Source organism: Quercus lobata, chromosome 11 (genome assembly GCF_001633185.2).
Source record: "Quercus lobata isolate SW786 chromosome 11, ValleyOak3.0 Primary Assembly, whole genome shotgun sequence".
Taxonomy (NCBI): Eukaryota; Viridiplantae; Streptophyta; class Magnoliopsida; order Fagales; family Fagaceae; genus Quercus; species Quercus lobata.
In genome coordinates this window covers 42,488,349-42,496,257 of record NC_044914.1, presented here as the reverse complement: position 1 = coordinate 42,496,257, position 7,909 = coordinate 42,488,349, and the positions used below count along the sequence as shown (strand labels likewise).

The following is a 7,909-nucleotide window of genomic DNA, read 5'->3' as shown; positions in this document are numbered from 1 at the left end:
AAAAATTCATCAAACCCATATACAAATTCATATAAATAATCAATCCGAAATTGAAAAAGAAGAAGAAAGAAAGAAGAAGATGTTGAAGAAAATGCCAAAATCACCATTTTCTCCACCCAAAATTTTTGCTATCTCCACCCAAAATCACTGCCCTTAATCAAACCCAACCCAAAATCATCATCTATAATAAAAGCATAGAACTCAAATTGTAAAAGAAGAAGAGGAAAGAAAAAGATTCTCAAAAACTAAAAAAAAAACAAAGAAAGAAGGAGAAGAAAGAGAGGCCGAGAATTGATAGAGATAAGAGAGTGTTATGAATCAGAAAAAAGGTAGAGGGGTTAGGTGGCGGTAGGTGGGAAATAAAAAAAGAGAAAAGAAATATTATTTTAATAAAAAAAGTGTGTATAATAGGCAAATTGATGTGGGTATTTTGTAAAAATTATGATGTAAAATAGAAAAAGTAAGTTTTACATTATAATAATAAAAATAATAACATAAATATATATATATATATATAATGTGGTAAATTTTATATTATTTAATAAGTACAAATGAATTTATTTCTTACCTATTATATAATAAGAGTATAATAGTCAATTTATATAAATTATATTTTTCATCCTTCTCTTTTTCTCTCAAACCAAACAAAAGAGTTTTCCACTCTTCTATTTTTCCACCCCTCCAACCAAACACACAAGAGGGAAAATTAAATATTTTTCATTCTCCTACTTTTTCATCATTCCACAATTTTCTATCCTTCCACTTTTTCACTCCTCTAACCAAACGGACTCTAAATGTAGTTCATCTAAAAGATCTTATATTTACACCTGTTTTATCATAATTGGTTGGGCTTAATGAGTTTGTGTGGGAGTGTAGGAATAGTGGCAACGGATCCATACATATATGTATACATTTTTATATATATATATATATATTATTTGAGAAGAAGGCAAATGCAATGGATAAGTACAGACACAGTTTTGTTGTTTATTGCTAGTGCATGTGATTGGCAGAAGGAATTAATTGATGGAGTACAACAAAACACTATTCACTGCTACAGCCTACAGCCTTTCTCTGTGTCTGTCTAGGGCAGAGAGCAGCAATCCTTCTCTATCTCTTCTGTTGCCCAAAAATCGTACATAATGTTGTCTTACTTGGAAAATTCAAATCAATCCCATCCCAAATCGCCTTTTTCTTTTATTTTTTATTTTTTTAATAACAAAAAAGAAAGAGAAGGTTACACATTCGGTGGCACAGCCCTGTTATAGTGCATAGGCGTGTTGGGATTCATATCCCGTGCAATACTTAGGGTATTGCATGATGTGCCATTGCTTTAATCCTAGCCATTCAATTAGGGTCCGTTTGGATACAGTTGAAAATTGAAAACTGAAACTGAAAATTGAAAAACACTGTAGCAAAATAATTTTTAAATGTGTGAATAGTATCGTGGGACCCATTTTTAATGAAAAAGTTGCTGGAAAGTGAAATTTGTGGGTCCGTAAACAGTACATGATGTGCTGTGATTGGTCCAAAAAATTTGAAAAGTCAAAGTTTGCGGCTACTGTTCATTGAACAGTGCATAAACAGTAGCCGCAACACCCAAAACGCTCCAAAACACGTGAAAAAAAAAAAAAAAACGTTTTGGAAAAACGCAAACGCAGGATTGGACAGAAAACGCTCAATCCAAACGCAACCTTAATCTAATGCTCAAAAATTGGACAGCTCAATAAACACGTCAGCGATCCGTGTGAGCCCTCATTTTTCTCTGTTCTTTTAATTTCTTCTCTCTCTCTTCTTCACGCTTACCCTTATTTAAAAATTTCAGAAACTCTCTCTGGCTCTCTCTCTCTTCTAGCCGAACATGCCTCAGAGTCTCTCTCTCTCATGCCTCAAAAAAAAGCCACCAGTGATACTCCGGTTACCTCTCCACCGAAGAAAGAATGTGAACCAACAGTGTTTCAGCTACCCACCCAAATGTGATTAGATCTGGTAATCAAATTTATGATTTTTTTTTCTTTGTGTGATTTCTTTGCCAAAGATCATCCTTTTGTTTCATTTATAGCACTAAAAATTATCTATTTCTTTCATTGCTTTTTTTTTTTTTTTTTTTTTAAATCTGATTCATTTATTGTTGAATGTTTCTGAGATTTTTATAATGGGTATGAAGTCCAGTACCAGTAGATTGTGCGTGTGTGTCAATGGCCAAGGACTGGCTGGTGGAGATTTTGTTAGGTTGTGTCCTCTGATGCCGATGTTTGGTTGCTGGGTTTATCGGTTCCTTGTGTTATGTTTTTGTTTTCACTTCATGAGTTTCAAGGGGAAAAAATTTTGTGTTTACTGTGCAATCTTGTTCATAGCCAGGGATTTAGTTATTACAGATCAATTCTCAAACATCAGTTGAACCTTGGTGTCTCTGAATTTTATGACACTGTTACTTTGTCCATAACAAATTGTGAAAATTCAGAAATAAAAAGCATCAGGTTGCTCGATTTACAAAAGAAAAAAGGGTGATGGCATTTACAGGCATTTTGTATGCGTGCTATTCTTGTAAAACTCCCATTGAAGTAGAAAATGTTTGAAATATATACAAAAAGTCTCACTATTCCACTCTCAACAAAACAGCCCAGCACAACCTACTGAATGAGCTTCCTCTTTCTTTTTCCTTTACTCATTGTCTGATTCTGCTTTTTTTTTTTTGCTTGAATCTAAAACCTTTTTCTCTGCGTTTTCTTTTCAGCCAAATACCAACAGAAGTAACCACAAGCATGAAGCCAGAAGAAACCAACACAGCCAGCAATAATCAAAGCAAAGAGAACCAAAAAAAAAAAAAAAACCAAAGAGGGCATCAGCTGGTAAACCCGAAATTCCTCTTTTATTTTTATATAGCTCTAATTACACTTTTTGTACACAATACACACACCATCACGGAGTCACAGCACCCACATTCTACTTCTAATCTACGCACACATACATGCGCTATGCTCACCTGGAACACATAACACAATAGCACAAAAAGCTCCATAGCTTACTCCCTGTTTGAGATTATGGGTTTAGAGAGAGAGAGAGAGAAAGTGAGAGTATGAGGGAGGCCGTTTGGGTCTGCGGTGCTAGAGGAGGTGCAACCACCGTCTGTGGTGGCGATGAAGATCGAAGATGGAGGAAGCTTGAGCTTCGGCCAGTGCGTTTTTGCAGAGAGAGCTCGGGTTGAGAGTCTGGGTTAAGGAGAAGGAATATAGGAAACGGGCCGGGTCAGACCCGACCCAGTGATGTGGGTTCCTTACCCGTTTAGTCTTGTGTAGGATTTGATCCAACCCAGCTCAGTGGGCTTCTCTTGGCCCATTAGCTATAGAGCCTTAGGCCCCTTCTGTTTTAGCCCAATCCGAAGGTAACTCTAATAGGCATCCAGCCCCAACCCATCACTCCTTTAATGTTAGCCCAGATCCGAACCTACACAGGGTTTAGGCCCTTACACTTTGGATATAAACCCATATCTCTTTTTAATACATGTTTCAGCCGACCTTTTAAATAAAAAGGGCCCATCGGCATGTTTTCCTTTTAATTAATAAAATGCCATCATGTTTTCTTGCATGTTCATATTTTAATCCATATTTTGTCATATTTGCATTATGCCATGGAATTTTCTCATATTTATATATTGGTCATAAGCTTGTCATAATTGCATTTTGACCATAAAATTTCCCAAAATCATGTTTTAATCCCAAATATTACCAAAAATCATATTTTGACCTTGATTTTCCTCCAAAATTGCATTTTGACCCAGAAAATTCTCAAAATCATCTTTTAATCCCAAAAATTCCTAAAAATGATATTTTGGCACCAGTTTTCCTCAAAAATTATATATTGACCTGGTTTTTCCCCCAAAAAAAAACATTTTGACCCAAAGCTTTCACAAAATCATGTTTTGAACCCTAAACTTTTACAAAATTACATTTTGGCCCCTAGTATCACCAAATTCCCTTTTCAATTTCTTTGAACGAGTGAAGTGTCTAGTTGGTTAATAAATTTTAATGCTGATAGATCAAAATGGGATAACATATTATTTGGAATTCGCATGTTTATCCATATCCCAATCAAGCTAACTCCCCCTCCCCTTGCACTAATGTTTTGGTTCATTATGTTTGTGCATGAGAATGAGAAAATGAAGAATAAAGTTGTTGAAAGGTGACATCTTTCCTTCCTTTTCCTTTTATTTTTTGTTACATATATTCACATGCTAGTTATGTAGTAAATATTATACTCTAATGCTAGTTATACATTTTTAAATTTGGCCTTCACATGCTATTTATATATATTTCTCATCTTGTGTTTGTAAATAAGTCTTTGAAATAAATATTCGTAAGCTATACATATACATATATATGTATATATGTGTGTATTTATATTGTCTTTAAAAAACAAAATGTCAAGTATCTAAATTTTTAAAACTTTTTAACCTAAAAGTTAACGTTAGAATTAAAATTAGAATGTGTTACAATCCTTTGGCTAGGCGGTGTGGGGGTAACTGAACTTTCAAGTCCATAATCTTTGGTTCAAGACTTTTGGGGCGTGCACACGAGGTACTGTCCTTTAGGCACTCTGGGGTGTTTAACACCTTTTCCATAAATAATGGAAATTCTGAATCTTCGATTTTTAGTTCTAGACGTTCTTTTGTTTTCTATTTTAACATAAGTGTCTTTGATTTCTGGTTTGAGCTGTTATTTTATTTTCTATTTTAACTTAAGAGCACTTAGGAGTCTCTTGGTTAAATTAGGAAATAAAATTTGATTAGACTTAGGTGACTAATCACACTTTTACAGCAACATGGATAGGTTCAAGTTTCTCCTTGTACCCAAGAATCTTGGGAGTGAAACTCAGGCTATTGTATGTATAATTTTGGACTTAAAAATGAGAGCTATGGGCTTAACGAATGGTGGTTACAAATTTGAATGAAAATTATGAAACAGAGGAAACAATGTTTGGTCTCATATTTTCTACCAATGTAACGGTTTTGAGGTATATGTCAATCACCCAATTACTTTTTTGAATTTCCTTCGCAACTTCCAAATACACTTGCCGAATGGTACAAAAGCAAAAAACAAAAGGATTGGATAAGAGAGTGAGAAAAGATGAAGGGTCATGGTGCAGTTTGAAACATCAGTTTGGTTTTTTTTTTTGAGAATTAAAGTTTTTTTTATCCTTGTATATTGAATCTTAACAACAATAAAAATTGTTAAGACAACACAATATATGTGGGAAAAAAACTTTGGCCTCAGATTGCAGGTTGGATAAAGGACCATGACTCTTTATCTGGTCTTCCAAAGCATCATTGTATGCTTTCCTCAATAGGTTCTACAATTTTCATCAATCTTTTTCACAATCCTTTCCTTTTTGGTTTTTGTACCATTTCTAGAAATGTTCTTGCAAGTTGTGGAGAAAACTCGTAAGAGTGTCTGACTTTTTTCTTCATTTCAAGAAGGATTTGAGTAGACGCAAAAGACAATAGAAGATCATGACAAAAAGAAATAAATCAAATATGAAATTGAACAATTAATATAAAATTAGATTTCAATAAAAACTTAGTCATGAGTTTATTAATTTATTACATATATATTTTTCCGGCAAAAGGGTTTTCTTCCTGAATAATTTTATATAACGTGCAACCAAACTCAAATAACTTATTACCCTTCAAAGATCTAATATATGAGTTCATCAGAGATGAATATATGCTTGGAAAATTCTGTGAGATCCTCTCTTCCATGTCATTGTAGGAAGGAAGGTTAAATAACTTAGCATTATCAAAGAAGAATGATAATATCTAAACCAAATAACAATGAAAATTGTTAAGACACAAAAAACCCCTTAAATTATCAAATTAATACAAAGTTACAAACCTTGCCCTCATTTTGTAGATGGAATTAAGAAACTTGGCCCTTCTTTTGTTGTTCTAAAGCATCGTTAAATCATCTTTTCTGATACTTTAGAACAACATAAGAATTAAAGTTTTGGTTCTTACTCCCGTCTACAGAATGAAGGCAATGTTTGCAACTTTGCATTATTTTGAGAATTAAAGTTTTTTTTTTCTTCTTCTTTTGTGTCTTAACGATTTTTATTAGTGTTTGGTTTAAATGTTGCCATACTTGGTTAATAATGCTAGGGTAGTTGAATTTTCATCCTACGATGAGCTGAAGGAGAGGATCTCATCGAAGTTTCTAGGCATATATTGATCTATGATGTACTCATATATTAGATCTTTTAAGAGTAAGGAGTTGTCTAAGTTTGGTTGCATGTTGGATAAAATCCTTTGCTGTTGACGCCTCTCTGGTTTGATTTTTCTGTCTTCGTGGTTTGGGTTTAGTTTTTTGTGGGTTTCTGTGTGGGTTTCAAGGTTTTCTAGGTTCGTGGTTTGGGTTTTGTTCTTCGTGATTTCTGGGTTTCAAGGTAGAAGGTTGTGAGTTTGGCTTTGCCGGTACGCTTCTTCGCTGTTCTCTTTTTTTTTTTTTTTTTTTTTTTTTTTTTTTTTTTTTTTTTTGTGTTTGCTACTTTGCTTAATGCTTGGTGTTTGGGTGGTGAGAAAACGTGGGAAAGCAAAGGGATTTTACTGGGTTTTTTTTTTTTTTTTTTTTTTGGGTTTGTTAATTTTTTTCTTTGTTTGCTTTCTTAGAAAATAAATGATAAGGAAACCGAAAAAATCGACTGAAATTGAAATCCAACAGAAATCGATTGATTTCCAATTATTTCGGTCGGTTCACAAATCGGAAATTTCGGTTTTGGTTGGCCAACACTTAGAATACTGATCGAAACTAAACCAACACACTCCTAGGTATACGGTTCAGAAAGAGGGAGAAAAAGGAGATAAAATTGATGAGAGGAGAGAGAAAAATAATAAAAAATTAATTTTATCATACAACATTCTTGTCTGTACCGTTCCAAAGTTGGAACGTCACTGTTCACTTATGCCAAATGTTTTGGCACTTAGAATAGATTTTTGGTGTTTGGTGTGTCAAATGCCAGGTTGGCACATGGCGGGCTCATTTTGAAAATTCAAACCTATCCCATCCCAAACCTTTTTCTTTTTTGTCTTGCATTCTTTGCAAAAATGTTAATACAAGTAAATATATATATATATATATATATATATGTAATTTCTTTTTTGAGAAGAAAGATGCAAGTATCCAATTTTTACAGCCTGTTTGGTAGAGTTGTTAAACAATTCATTTTTAGTTTTTAAACAATATTATACACATTTTTTCACTCACACATATTTCAAAGAATTACAAACATTATTCAAACTCCTCTTCCAAACAGTCTCTTAGTTTTGTTTTATTTTAGTTTTACTTTATTTTTATTTTTTTAAACCAAAGTTAACCTGTAGATCTATTTTAAATAGATCTTGACCATGGATCCAAATCTAGTTTGTCAATATTAGTACAAATATCACTTTCTCTCTCTAGTCTCTAGTCTCTACCTTTTCATACAGAAATATTCAAAAGTCTCTCGTCTCTCTCTTTCTTCAAGTAATCTCTCCCGCAAACACAAACTCACCATCACATTCACAGTAGACACAAATCTACAATCACACCCACAATATACACAAACGAGAGAGAAGGAAGAGAGACCCATTTGAGCTAGAGAGAGAAACGACCACCGATTTAAGATGAGCAGCAGTGAAAGGAAAATAGATGCTACTAATGTCAGTCTTATTGATGTTTTTCCTCAGCTCTTTGCGCTTGATGCTTTTAAAGATAAGAGACTAGATGCAATAGATAAACATAAATTGATGAGTGTGATTTCTTCACTTCGACGAGAAGAAGTATGGGTAAGATTTTAGTTTTTTTTTCTCCTTTATTTTGATGTAGCTTTATTTATTTTTATGTTTCTATTAATGGTGTATGTGTTTTCACTTTTCAGT

The 7,909-nt window shown here is 33.5% G+C and overlaps 1 long non-coding RNA gene across 1 annotated transcript; it reads left to right on the top strand.

Moving 5' to 3' along the window:
• The first annotated feature begins 1,821 nt into the window (after positions 1 to 1,821).
• LOC115969268 lies at positions 1,822 to 2,833 on the top strand. The gene is made up of 2 exons (XR_004086916.1): positions 1,822 to 1,989; positions 2,738 to 2,833. It is a non-coding gene; the product is annotated as an uncharacterized LOC115969268 (long non-coding RNA).
• Positions 2,834 to 7,909: the final 5,076 nt, after the last annotated feature.